The sequence below is a fragment of the Loxodonta africana genome, unplaced genomic scaffold (assembly GCF_030014295.1).
Source record: "Loxodonta africana isolate mLoxAfr1 unplaced genomic scaffold, mLoxAfr1.hap2 scaffold_309, whole genome shotgun sequence".
NCBI lineage: Eukaryota > Metazoa > Chordata > Mammalia > Proboscidea > Elephantidae > Loxodonta > Loxodonta africana.
In genome coordinates, this window is record NW_026975028.1 from 117,283 (window position 1) to 131,429 (window position 14,147).

Here is a 14,147-nt window from a genome sequence, read left to right on the forward strand (position 1 = left end):
TGGTCATATTAATAATAACTATCCTTTCTATACTATAGGATTTGTTTCTGTGGAATAGACTCCACAGAGTGAGATTTCCAATTCAAAGAATGTTAAAAGTACACAGCCATGGCCATGTCTTTCCCCTAGAGGCTGCCATAATGCACCTTTCCAGCCACGTCTCAGGGTATCCTTCTCTCCACAGCCCAGCCAGCCGTAGGTTGCGCTGATTTTCCAATTCTGCCAGTTTCACTGGCAGTTTGATATTTTCTTAACTTGGACTATGTTTACTGGGCATGTGGATTTGCTCTGAATGAACTGTTTGAATTCACTGCTTATTGTTCAAGTGCTTAACTTTTATCCTTCTGTGTAAAATGGAAATTGTTATTAAGCCTTGTCCTCTCCATTTCACATGATTTTCCAAATCTATCATTTGTGTATCACATTTTTGCAAGCTTTTTCCCCCAGAACAATCACTTGAGTCAGCACCATTTATTAAATAAATATAATTTTCTTGAAATGCTACCTTTGTAAGTTATTGTGACTTCTTAACAGATTTTCTGTTTCATTGGTCTACTTGTCACCTTCTATGCTATGTAATATCAATTTGTTCTGTTACCCGAAGAGATAGACACCTGTTACTATCCTGCTTTTTCATGTTTTACTTTGGTAAAACCGCCCTGGTTTTGCAGCGATTAAGTGCTCAACTGCTAATCCAAAGAAAGTTTGGCAGGTCAGACCCACCAGGTGGCTCCAAGGGAGAAAGACCTGGTGTTCTGCTCCCATAATGATTACGACCTAGAAAACCCTATGGGGCAGTCAGATGGGATGGCTTTGAGTCCAAAATCGCCTCCAAGTCTCGTAACAACAGGAATATTCCTTGTTATCTATTCTTTGTTATCTACTGTACTATTTGTAGCATATGATCACTGTATACAGTTCAAAACAACTATCTTAATATTCTGGCTAGAAATGCATTCCACTTATATATTAGTTTTAGGGACCTCCATTTAATTGACAAGATGTTCCATTTGAAAATATGGCATATTTTTGCATATATTCAGGTTTCATTTTATGTACTTTAATACATTGTCTTCCCTCATAGAGGTCCTTTGCTGCTCTGGTTAAAACAATGTTTTGCTAAATATTTTACAGTTTTGGACACAGTGTGGTACAGTCAAGTAGTAGGGGAAAGAGAACGGTCTGCCCTTCCCACCCTTGCCAATTTTAGACCCTTATTCTATACTGGAGAGAAACCATTGATTTTGATGCATTTGTCTTTTATGCAGGTATGTAATTATATCATCATTATTTTAAATATCTTTTAATACTTGTACTAGTTATTTAAATTTTCTAGTTCATTCCTTCACCTAAAAACTATGTTGAGTAATACCAAAATTTTTGTCTAGTTCCAAATTTATCAGAATGGGTTTAATATTTTTCCATTTATCTCACACCTGATAAGTTTGGGGATATTTTGTTATGCACCAATAGATAACTAATACTCTGAGCTACTGACCTTTATGGTAATCTACACACAACTTGTTTCTGACAGTTAAGTACTCCCACCTGGCCTCTGTTCAGCTGGGATACCATGATTTACATTGCTACTAGGCAGCCCAGCCTCCACTAAAACCTGAGCCTATAGAGAATTGTTCTTGTTAGCTGTCATCAAGTCATTTCTGACTCATGACCACCCCATGTGGGCATAGTAGAAGTGTTCAATAGGGTTTTCAAGGCTGTGATCCTTTAAAAGCAGATCGTCAGGACTGTCTTCTGAGGTGCTTTTGAGTAGGTTCAAACCACCAAACTTTCAGCTAGTATAGAACACTTAACTGTTTGCGGCGTCCAGGGACCCCCTGCAAAGGTACATATTGGTAAGCTCCATGTTGCTGGTGCTCCCCTCAGCTCTACATTCCTTATTCTTTTAATGAAATGGGTGTCCTTCAGGACCTCCAAGAAATGGTCTTATAGAAGACTAACTCAGACATGCCCACATATTGGAGGCTTTTATTCCCTCTTCCAACACCTGACACAGTAGGTCTGGTATTTCGATTTCATAGAATGTGGGCCGTTGCCTTTTCCAAACTTCCAAAAGCAATCCCACAGCATATTAAACCCATTTCCAGAACCCTTGCTATGGCAATAAATCCTTGTCAACAAACAAAGTCTACATAAGAATTACAGTGTTTCCTTGAATGGACAACATTTTACATGCCCCCATAAAGAAAATGCCTCAAGGGCAAAGTTTAAGAGTAAACCAAGGCATTTCCCATCACTCCTTACCTGAGAGGCTCTTTGTGAGGATTTCCTGACACACATGGCAAAGGACGTAGTAGACACTGCCTTCTTTTTTACCTCTTCCCTCCTAAACAAACAGAGACCTTTGCTAAGATGTCAGGTGTCAATTCCCAACTCCTCTTCTTATCCTGTATGTAAGTTCTGTAATGAGACGAGGACCCAGGCAGTATTTCCCATCTTTCAAAGTTTGGAGGTCCAGTGAAATCCTGTTACAAGTCACTAGATCAGCCCAGGAGCTGGAAGACTGAAATTCCTGGTCCTCTGACAAGTGGGAAGGGCAGGATGGGATTGGGCAGAGCCTCCTTGACCATCACTTGCCCCAAGAGGCTCTGGAGGCTGCTTCATGTTATAAGTCAAAGGCCCTTCCAGCCCAGTCGCATAAGAGCAGCGAAAGACTTTTTCCATTGAAATAAAAGATGGGCTCAGGAGCAGCAGGTTTGAGGCCATTCAGCTTCGGTCAGCTTTGCAGCTTCAGGACATCCTGGCCGCTGGTCACCTTCACAGCTGGGCCTTTATACCTTTTCACCTCTCTCTCCCTCCCATTTTTCTCCCAGTACCATGGGCTGTGGCTTCTGCTAGTTTCAATGATTTCAGTGTTTCAGTAGCTCCTCGCCCCGCTCAGAGGAGGCAGCTTTGCAGGGTGTGAGGGACAAACCCATAGTGCTGCTTAGGTGTCCTTCAACAGAAACAGTCCTGAGGTGACAAGCTGTCCTGACTGATCCTGACACCAAGACAGAGAGAAACTCAGTGAAAGGGTCATTGGCTTCTGCAAGTGTCAGCACTCTCAGGGTCATGTCCTGGGGTCATGCCCAATTGCAGGAAAAATGAACTGGCTCTGAACCAGTACACAGGCCCCGGAAGCCTCAGGAGGATTCTGTCTTAGTCTAACCCAGCACTGGGGAAATCCTCATGGGGTGGGAGCAGTGATATTCCTGGGATCTTTATTCAAAAATCTCAGAGCAGTTGATACAGTCTTGGGAGGTGGGAAAAGAGAAAGCTTGGGACCACAGGGTGGCAAAAGAAGGAGCCTCTTATCACTCACTCTCTCTGGGGTCTTGTTCAGGTTTTTTTTTTTTAATGCAACTTGGGCTCCAGGCAGGCACTTATTGCTAAAGTTCTATTTCTCTGTTTTAATTTGTGATATCTAAGTCAAATCTGGAGTCTTGAGCTCATTTTGATAATTCGTCTTTAGTCTGTGCAGACAAGAGTCCGCTCACAGCCATAATGAGAGCAGAGGAAATAAATTCCCTAGCCTAGACCAGGGCTGGCTCTCTTGCTCCTCAAAATAAGAGTACCACACTTGGGGAGCTCTCCTAGGGCAGCACAGGCGGTGAGTCCAGTCTGGGGCCCTGGGAGGGGGACAGAGGTGGGTGCCAGGCAGTATGGCCTCTGTGGCTTCACCTTCTCCTCCGGGAAGTGCATCTCGAAGGCCTCCACATTCGGATCCTGACGCTAACCAGAAGTTCCCACCCTTCTGTGTCCACTGTCTGGACCCAAGTCCCCATATGCCTCCTCTGCCCTCCTGTCCCATCATAAGCACTATGATAAGGCTTAGGTATATACCCTGGATCTCGCCCTCTATGGCCTTAGGCTTCCCCTAATTCTATTGGGACCTGCCAGCCTGCTGAGTCTGAGGTCCAGATGGGGCTGGGTGGGCTGGGACTGTCACAAAAGGCTCCTGAAGCCAGCTCTTTCCTGCTCCCCGCCAGCTTGTGGTAGAGCTGCCCGGGACCTCGCGCCTCCCCCGGGTGCCCCTCTCTGAGCATCCCTGCTGCCCCCTCCTCTAGCTCTTGAGGCGCCTTCTCTTGATGCACAGGTGCAACTGGGCACCTCACCACACTGAACCCGAAGTTGGTTCTCAGCTAGATTATAGACCTGAACCTGAAATGCACAACCTTAAAACCACTAGAACCAATAACTTGTTGTCATCTAATCCATTCCAACTCATAGGGACCATAAAGGGCAGAGTAGAACTGCCCTATAGGGTTTCCAAGGAGCGCCCGGTGGACTTGAACTGCCAACCTTTTAGTTAGCAGCTGTAGCTTTTAACCACTACTCCACCAGGTTTCTTAAAACTGCTAGATAGGTGTGAAATGAAAAAAGAAAAAAAAAGGAAAATAAAAAAATTTAAGAAAAAGAACAATTACAGAATACATAAAAGAAAAAAATAACAAAACAAAAAAACAACTACAAAAAAATCACATAATATGAGACTGTAACCTCACATTATGGACTCAAGGAGGCTGGGTTGTATCTTTCTTTGCAAATAAGTCTTAGATAAGGGAATTGGTACCAGGAGTAGATACACACTCTCACTTCAGGAAAATGGAAAATCTGGGATTAATTGACCTGGATGAGGTGGAAAACAGTGATAACCACATAATATTTAAAGATGAAATCCTAACAGCCTAAAACATGCAGTGGAAATTTGTCTAAGTAAAGTAGCATCAGAAGAGGCCTTTAATCACTACACAAAATGGGTCAGTAGTTCGAGATCTCCCTACAAAGATGGAATCAACTCGATGGCCAACTGGTTTTGGGTTTGGTAGATCACTTTTAGGCAGGTTCCAGCAAACATGCAAAAAACAGATCATTTCAACCTTGTACACAGTCAATAAAGAAGAGAAAGCTATGAGATGCTCCCCAACTTGTTCCCTAAGGCTACTTTAATATTGATACCAAATTAGAAAAGGAAGGTATAAGAAGAGTTACAGGACAAGCACACTAAGCAACTGAGATGCAAAAACCTACATAAAATGCTGGCAAAGAAATCCAGCAAAGTATAAAGCACGTAATATGCGAGCATCAAGGGGGGTTATTGTCAGCATACAAGCTTGAGTGAACGTTAAAGATTTAATAATTTAATTCACCACATGTGTAGGTTAAAGAAGAAAAGACATAGGTTCACCTCAAGAGATGGTGAAAAAGCAGTGATAAAATCCAAACACACTGAGACATAAGAACTCTGAGCAAACATGGATCAGAAAAGGAGTTCCCGAATATGGAAAACTACAACTCGCATGATAATTCCTGGTGAAATGTGGGACATTCTCTTTAAAATTAATTAGAAATAAAATAAAGATGTTTTCTCTCATTATTTCTATTAAATATTTAACACGGGAGTACAAAAAGAAAAACATATAACTCTTATTATTCATAGATTACAGGAATGGCTCCACAGAAAAATTTAAGAACCATAGAAAATATTAGAATTAATATTAGTTAATCATAAATTTTTTTTTTTTATAAATACAAAGTAAAAAATAAAGTGAATGTCTATGCAGCAGCATCAAGGCAACTCTGTCATAGCTCTCAGTGAAAGCAGAGGACACTGACAGGGAAACAGCAGGATTCAGGTGGGCTAGACCACGGAGGGGAGAGCACTATTTTACACTGGGCTGGATTTATAAGCACAGGTATGTGTGTTAGTTACCTAGTGCTGCTGTAAGAAAAAAAAAATGACAGTTGGGTGGCTTTAAAGAACAGAAATTCATTTTCTCACAGTTCAGGAGGCTACCTGTCTGAATTCAGGGCACGGCTCACGTCTACTTCAGCTTCTAAAAGCTTCCAGCCACCCTTTGTGTTCCTGGTCTTGTAGATGCATCTGCTCCGTTGTCTGTCTTCCTCTGCCACTGAGTGTGTCTGTGTCTATTCTGCTCTTTGTATAACTCAGAAGGGACTAGGTTTAGGACCCAACCTACACTGGTATGGCCTCGTCAATATAATTTTAAAATCCCTTATATCCAAATCAGGTCACATTTACTGGTACAGTGGTTAGGATTTCAACATATCTTTTGGGGTTACACAATTCAGTCCATAATAGTGCCCTCACCAGATACTCTGGACTGAGAATACTAGTATGAGCAGTTGAGAATGGTTCTATTTTTTTTTCTGCATTAGTTGTTTGTAACTTGTCTCAATGGTCACTCATATGAACTTTGGAGCAACTTATTATGAAGACCCTGACCAACCTTTTGTACCCATGTCCATTGTGTGGAAAAACACACAGACTCCCATCACTGAAGCCTTGGGAAATCCATTGATAAGTGTGGGGAATGGAGTTGGGACCAGAATTGTTTCGTGGCCTTGATAACATGGCATAGCTGTTAGATACCCACATGGAGATGTCAGGTAATAATACTAACAGCTAACACTTACTGAGTACATGCACTGGTGCCAGGATTCTTGTAAGGGCTTCTCCTTTCCTAAGATATTTGTTCTGCTTGATAGCCCTGTGAGGAATGTACCATTATAATGCACATTTTATACATGAAGAGGCCGATACAGAGATTTAAGCTGATATTTGAGTATAAGTCTGGACCCAAGAGGAGTTGAAATGGCTGGAGGTGTGAATCTCACATTCTCAGCTACAGACCGATGGCTGTGGACTCACTGAGGCATCTCAGAGAGAGGGTGTCAACACAGAGAGAGGACTAAACACCGAGCGCTAGGGCACCCTGACGCCTACAAGCTGGCCAGGTGAACCACAGCCAATAAAGCTCTCTGAAGGTCAGTGTGGTTCCTGGAAGGTGGTCTGTCCTTTCTCTAGGCCGAATTTCCCACTGCCTCTCCCACCTGCACTGGCTTGTCCCCTTCCTAATGGCAGGGACAGTGTGTAACTTTCACCACTGCCCAAGATCCCAAGGTTACAATAACATTGGTATGGAAAGCAGAATGATGGAGTCAGGAAGCCTGGTGGTCACATGCAACCAGTTGGAAACGGAAAAGAGGAAATAAAGACGGGGAGAAGACCGTGAGCCAGAGGAGTGGGAGAAATGAATATTTCCTGAGTGCTAAGTAAGGCTGGGCGACTGCTAGTGGCATGTAGTTCCTCACTTAAACTTCAGAGGGACACAATGGGTGGAACAGACATTGCTATCCACTTTCATCATGCAAACGTTTTATTATCTTTGATTTTAACAGTAACTTCTTACAAAAACAAATGAGAAAATAGAAAAGAGTATAATAAAAGAATAAAAAAAGAAAACATCTCATCAATTCAGTACTATCATTTTGCCTCAGCAGCTACACATTTTTGTTGTTGATGTAAATATAACACACAACCTTTGCCAAGTGAACGAGTTATAAAGGTGTACACACTATTGACAGGAATTACATTAATAGGCTGTGCAACCCTACCCTTAATCAGTGTGATTTTTCCATAATTGTAAACAGAAACTCAGTTTCCATATGCAATAAAAAAAAAATATGCAATAACACCCCTTTATTCCCTCCCTCCTGTCCCTGGGAACCCCTATAAACTTTCGTCTCTATACATTTGCCTGTTTTTGTAAAAGGCATGCTTTTTAATTTGAAAGTTCATGACAAGCTACAAGGGAGAATTCATGTGGAAGCAGAAGTTATTTGCAATACATACATCCTACTACAAACTTGGTTCTAAAATATGCAAAGGATGATTCATAAAGAAAAAAAACAATTCAATAGACAAGTAAATACTTGAGCGCTCTCTAAAAGATTTCTGTATGGCCAACATACATATGGAAAGGGACTACATCAGTTATCAGAGGAATTCTAATAAAAGCTCACAATGTGATCCTAACCCTGCACACCAGAATGGCTAAAATAAAAAAAAAAAAATGGAAATACCAACTATTTGGTAGAACACGGAGCAACTGGAATTCTAATCTACTGCTAGTGAAAGTGCAATTTGGTACAACCACTTTAAAAATGCTTTGGCCATATCTACTAAAGCTGTGAACATCCACATATTCTATGACCCAGCAATTCTACTTCTAGATACATACCCAATAGAAATGGGTACATATGTTCACCAGAACACATAAGTCTAACCATCTGCTAAGGAATGAACACCCTCCTTCTGAATGCCTAACTTTTGTTTTTAATTGTTCTTTAGATGAAGGTTTACAGAGCAAAGTAGCTTCTCCTTAAACAGTTAGGACATATATTGTTTTATGACATTGGTTACCAACTCTAAGACATGTCAACACTCTCTCTTCTTGACCTTGGGTCCCCTATTACCAGCTTTCCTGTCCTCTCCTGCCTTCTAGTCCTTCTTCCTGGGCTGGTATGCCCCTGGAGTCTCATTTTGTTTTATGGGCCTGTCTAATCTTTGGTTAAGGGTGAACCTCAGGAGTGACTTCTTTATTGAGCTAAAAGGATGTCTGGGGGTCATATTCTCAGGGTTTCTCCAGTCTCTGTCAACCTAGAATTCTGGGTTTTTTTTTTTTTTTAATTAGGATTTTCTTCTATATTTTTCTCCAGTCCTGTCCTGAATGTCTCACTTAAAAAGCACTATTCTCGTCTGTTCTAAGGTGATGGCCATATATAATGATAAACTTATAAAGAAAAGTCTAGAGCTTTCTGTGAAATGCAGCAGCAAATCTCTGGAGGCTCATGTTCTTATAGCTTCTGCTCCCTCTGGAGCTACTGCTTCTGTCTGTCCTTCTGCTGGGCTGCACCACATGGAACCAGTTATAAAATTCAACCTCATCTTATAAATTCACAGGAGTCCTACTCACACAAAATTTTTATTGGCTATGAGAACAGGTGTGTAGAGGAGGTATAGAAGGGATTTCTATTGCAGCAAAGCAAAACCTTAATATGAAATGGCTGGGAATGGCGGGCCTCCTTCTGTAAAAATGCTTTTCTACATGGAATATGGGAAAATGCAGTTAAGATATGGCTTATGCAAAAAGGCAAAAAGGAGTGCTTGCAGCAATTTGGTAATCATTTAGATCACCTGTAAAAATATTTTCATCCTTTTTCTCATAGCTTACAGGAAATGAAATTCCAAAAGGATCGCATATTTAAAAGTAAAATACGTCACCATACAAATTTCAGAAGAAACTATGAGAGATTTTGTTTTGCTTTTTGTTGGTAAAAAACAAAGATTATCTAAAAATCCCAAAGCTGTGAAGGCTAAAACTGGTAAGATACAGATATAGATGTTTGGCATATGAAAAACTATATGAAGAAAGCAAAAATACAGGCAAAAATCTGAAGAAAAATTCGTAGGCTAAGGATTTGAATAGACATTTCTCCAAAGAAGATATAGAAATGGTCAATAATCACATGATAAGAAGCTCAACCTCATTAGTCATTAGGGAAATGCGAATCAAAACCAAAACGCACTATTATTTCAAAACCACTGAGATGGCTCAAATCAACAGGATGGACAACACAAGTGGTGAGGATGTGGAGAAACTGGAACCCTCATACATTGCTGGTGGACATGTAACATGATCCAATCGCTTTGGAAAACAGTTAGGTGCTTGCTCAGAAAGTTAAACATAGAGTTAGCATGAAACATAGCATTCCACTCCTAGGTATGCATCCAGGACAACTGAAGCACGTTCACATTATAACTTACAAAAGAATTTTCATAGCAGAATTATTTATAAATAGCCAAAATGTGGAGAGAATCCAAAAGTCATGAATTGATAAACTGTGGTATACTCGTAAAATGGAATATTACTCAGCCATTAAAAGGCATCAGGTACTAATACATGGCACTATATGGACAAACCTTGAGAACGTTATGCTAAGTGAAAGAAGCCAAACAGAAATGACCGCATGGTGCATGATTCCATTTACATGAAATACCCAGAACAGACAAACCAACACAGACAGAAAGTAGATTAGCAGTTGCTATGTCTTGGAGGAAAGGAGTAATGAGATGACTACTAATATGTAGGGCGTTTATTTACAGGGTACTGAAAATATCCTGAAGCTAGACAGTGGTGATTGTTGCACAACTCTGTCCATATACTAGCAACCACACAATTGTGCACATTATAAAAGGCAATGTTATGGCCGGTGAATTATATCTCAATAGAAATATTTGTGATTCCCGAAAGACTAACATTTCAATGAAATATATACAATCCATAAATCAGTAGGCGAAAACAACCCATTTTACCATATCTCTCTCCAGCCAAAGTGAAGGGGGTACATTCTATTAATACATCTTATTTTTTTATCTCTTCATGAACAAGTTCTGTTCTCATTATACATAACTAGTCTCCATTTCTAATTATACATAACCAGTCTCCATTTCCTTATGCCTGTTTTCACTATTGTAACTACATAAACAGAGCACTTCCATGGCTTTTATAAAAACCCACCCACTCATTCAATCAGACATATCATATTTGGAAGCTTCTTAGGTGCCAGGAACTAGGATACTCTGACCAACACAGCAGACAAGGTCCTGCCTGCATGGGCCTTCTATTTTTGTGGAGCACTCAGATGATAAACCAGCCAAACAGTATGTAATGTTACCTAACATCAGGAGGGAGATGTATAATTTTGGAGGTGTCCCAAGCTGTGTCTCTCTCATGAAGAGTTCCCTCTTGCCTCTGAACCCAGTGGAAAGTAAACACTTTGAAGGAACTGTGAGGTCAGTAAGTGTGAAAAAAGACATTTCATTTCAGTTTCATTTTGTTGGTTTTACCTGCTACGCTGTCGACATTTTTTTAAACACTATCCTGCAGCTGACATCAACCAACCCCCCAAAAAACAAAAACAAAACCCGATGCCATGCAGTCGATTCCGACTCACAGCGACCCTGTAGGACACAGTAGGGTCTCCAAGGAGTTCCTCGTCTTAGGGCACAAATAATTCCTGCTTATGAGAATCTGAAAGTTGTTCACTGTGGATGTGTGAGGGACTCAGTAACACTTGCAGAGATTCCATGTGGGTGTGGTGCTCAAGTGTGAGCATCGGGGGGAATGGACCCCATGGCACTTTGCATCCTTCTGGAGATTATGACACAACAAACATTCCCTCCTCATCGTCCTGCATCTTGTAAGAGAACAGAGGGAATTGTTAGGCAGAACCATTTGAAAATGCATGGCAAGAAATTTTATTGAAACATTAAATTCAAAATAAAATCTTCCTATGTTTTTCAACCTTCCCTACCTCATTTCAAGAGGTAACTGGACTTACAGAGTTAAAGCCCTGAAACTTCGAGACTCTGAAGAGTCTGTTGGAAGAGTCTCAGCTCATTGCAGTAATCACACTGAGTGAACTGGAAACCAAGGGAAGAGTGGGAGTCAGACAGCAGAGACCTACACATTGGGAAGGGGTGAGGCCTGCTTCTTGATGATGCCCTGGGCTAGGTGGCAGCACCTCAAAGGGTAATGCAGGCACACAAGTAGACAAACCACGTTATGGTGTTCCCAGCCCTGCCAAGGTTCTCATGCTCCATCTGAGAATGGAAGCAGCAGAGACAATGCTTCTAGAGAGATCACCCACATAGGCTGAGGCGATGGGTGTGTTAAAGATCTTCAAACCTTGGTCTTTCTTTAGACCCCGGGGTACCTAGAAAATAAACCAACACCAAATATACCCCTGCAAAGAAGTAAGGTTAAAATTTTACCCCAATTTTGTAAGCCGAGAGCTCTGAGTTGGAATTCAGTTTATTTAAAGAAATATCAAGTTTTCTTGTACACATGAATTTGTGCTGATTCACTTACAATTCATATTATTCATTCATCCACGAAGTCAGCAAACATTTACACTATAACAGCTACATGTGAGACCCTAAGGCAGTTGCTCTTGATGATGAAATGACTCAGAGAATTTCCCTCAATGCCTGGTGAGAGAAACAGCCAAGTTAACAGTTGTATCAGTCATGTATTGCTGTGTAACAAATGACCCCAAATTGTCGTGTCTTAAAAGAGCAACAATTTACCAGCTCACAATTTTTCAAGTTGTCAGTTTGGAGCTCTTCTGATCTGGGCCAGCCTCAGTGGCTCACAACACGGCTTCCTCATGTGTCTACAATTTGCTTCCAGGTAGCTGGGAGCCAGTTCATAACATCAAGTCAGTGAAACCGCTAGATCCTCCCTCCATTGGTCTTCCATCATCTAGCAGGCTGGCCTGAGGATGTTCCCATGAGTTCTCAGGGTTTAAGAGCAACAAAAGGGAAGTCTCAATGTAAAGTCTTTCAACTCTCTCATTTTATCAGGTTTTCTACCATCCCAATGTCCAAAACAATAATGTCAGCCCCAACTAAGGGATGGAGAAAGACTCCTACTGCTAATGAAAGGCTCTCCAGAGTCTCATAGAAGGCATGGGCACAGACAGCAGATAAATGTGTAGACATTTCTTACATCAACCACAAAAAGTAAATGCAATTGTGTTTTATGCTGTGGTAAAGGGTTTTGCAGGTACAATGGAGTAGGGAGCAAGAAGTGAACAAATCTACCAGGAGGATATTTAGGGACCTGATGTCTGAACCAAGTTGAGAATATGATTGGATAGTTAAGGGGTGACAAAAGGCCCGGGTCCAGGAAGCCCCATGTCTTCTCCAGAGAGAAGTCTGAGGAGACAGGCTGAAGCCACTGAGGCATTTGGTACATTTGTGACCAGATGCAGATCATCTTTTGTTCTACTGTTTTCCAACCACTCATCCCTATTTATAGTTTGGAGTCATACAAGAGTAGACCCTAGCATTTCCCTGTTGAAAATTTATTTTCCTCTGAGAAGTCATCACCACCCCAATGTTCTTAATTGCTTCCTCAAATGCTGTCTCCATTTACCAGCTCCTTTTCTAAATGGGCTCCAGAGTGAAAGCAGAGCCTGGAAGATGCACAGGTCATGGACTTTCCCCAAGTCAACTCCTAAACCTCCCATTCTGGCTGACCACAAATTCCTGAGTCTTAGCATTTTATGGTGAGCTCAGAAGCCCAATCTGTTCCAGTGGGGTCAGTTCTCTTAACCACCATGCTTCACCAGAGAGTAGGCCATCAGATGGGATGGGAGAGAAAATCTAGTCACGGGGAAGAGCCTGTGTGAAGCCTCAGAGGCTAAGGAGACCTGAGAGGTGTTCAGAGTGGACGTTGTATGACCAGGGCTGGAGAGACACGATTCCAAGAGAGTCAAATGAGAAGTTTTGGAGAAATCAACTCCTGGTCACACTGTAACGATTCCCTGTACTCTCTCTCTCCCCACCAAGGGATAGTAACGACATGGAGTGCAGAGAAAAGTTGCAATTCCTTTTTTATATCCAAGCCCCCTTTTCCCAGTCTGGGACTGGCAGTATTCAGGCTCCTACTTGAACTGTTTCATATTTTTCTTTTTCCTGTGTTTCTATTCAAAGTGGGCCCATGGAACTGAGCAATGTCAGGAATGATGTCACACAGGGTTATGGAAGCCATGCCGTTCATGCTGATCTCACCTACTCTTTTGGAGAGGGTGTCGATCTGAGATCCTGTGGGAGAGCACCTGGAACTACTCTATCACAGAAATTCTGGACTAAACCGGGGTCCCCAAGTCACCAAACGGTCATGCATCATGAAGAACTGGGAAAAGGGATAAAGATCCTTCAGAACATCATTATGATTGGACATCTTCACCCAGAGAGGATGAAACACTGATACAGAAGGAAGAGGCCTTTCTCTAAGACTCTAGATAAGGGTGAGAGGAAAAATTGTCCCAGATTGATGTGTGTTACGGAACAAAGGGTCTGGTTTCCACCAGAAAAGACAGCCATGATAGGACAAGATGAAGGAATTGGGAATGGATAAGGTCATAAGGAGGAGCGTCCTGAGAAAGCATTTCCTGTCATTTGGTGGGCAATTAACCAAATTCTTATATCAACAAGAAATGTAGGAAAAAGTGAGGGATCAAGCTACAGAATTCATTGGGAGTTTGAGAGCTTTCCAGAACAGATTCAGACGAGGCACTCTGCTGTTTAAGATCTGTACCTGGTGGAAAGGAAGGAAGCCAGTGGACAACTAGGGCAGAGAGTATAGGATGGGGCAAAGGGTGGTTAGAGAGAAGCGTACTTATTATATTTTCTAATGACATGATATTAATGTACTATGTGAAGAATTAAGAAAATATCTCAGGAGGTTCTGGGAGTGAGAAGTTGAAGGAGC

The 14,147-nt window shown here is 41.6% G+C and overlaps 1 long non-coding RNA gene across 1 annotated transcript in view; it reads right to left on the reverse strand.

Moving 5' to 3' along the window:
• Window positions 1-1,598: 1,598 nt before the first annotated feature.
• The window catches only part of LOC135229464 (uncharacterized), a 69,754-nt gene continuing 57,205 nt past the window's right edge, over window positions 1,599-14,147 (reverse strand). The window contains exon 3 of the long non-coding RNA XR_010320162.1: window positions 1,599-2,347. This is a non-coding gene — a long non-coding RNA (uncharacterized LOC135229464). The remainder of the gene's footprint in view (window positions 2,348-14,147) is intronic.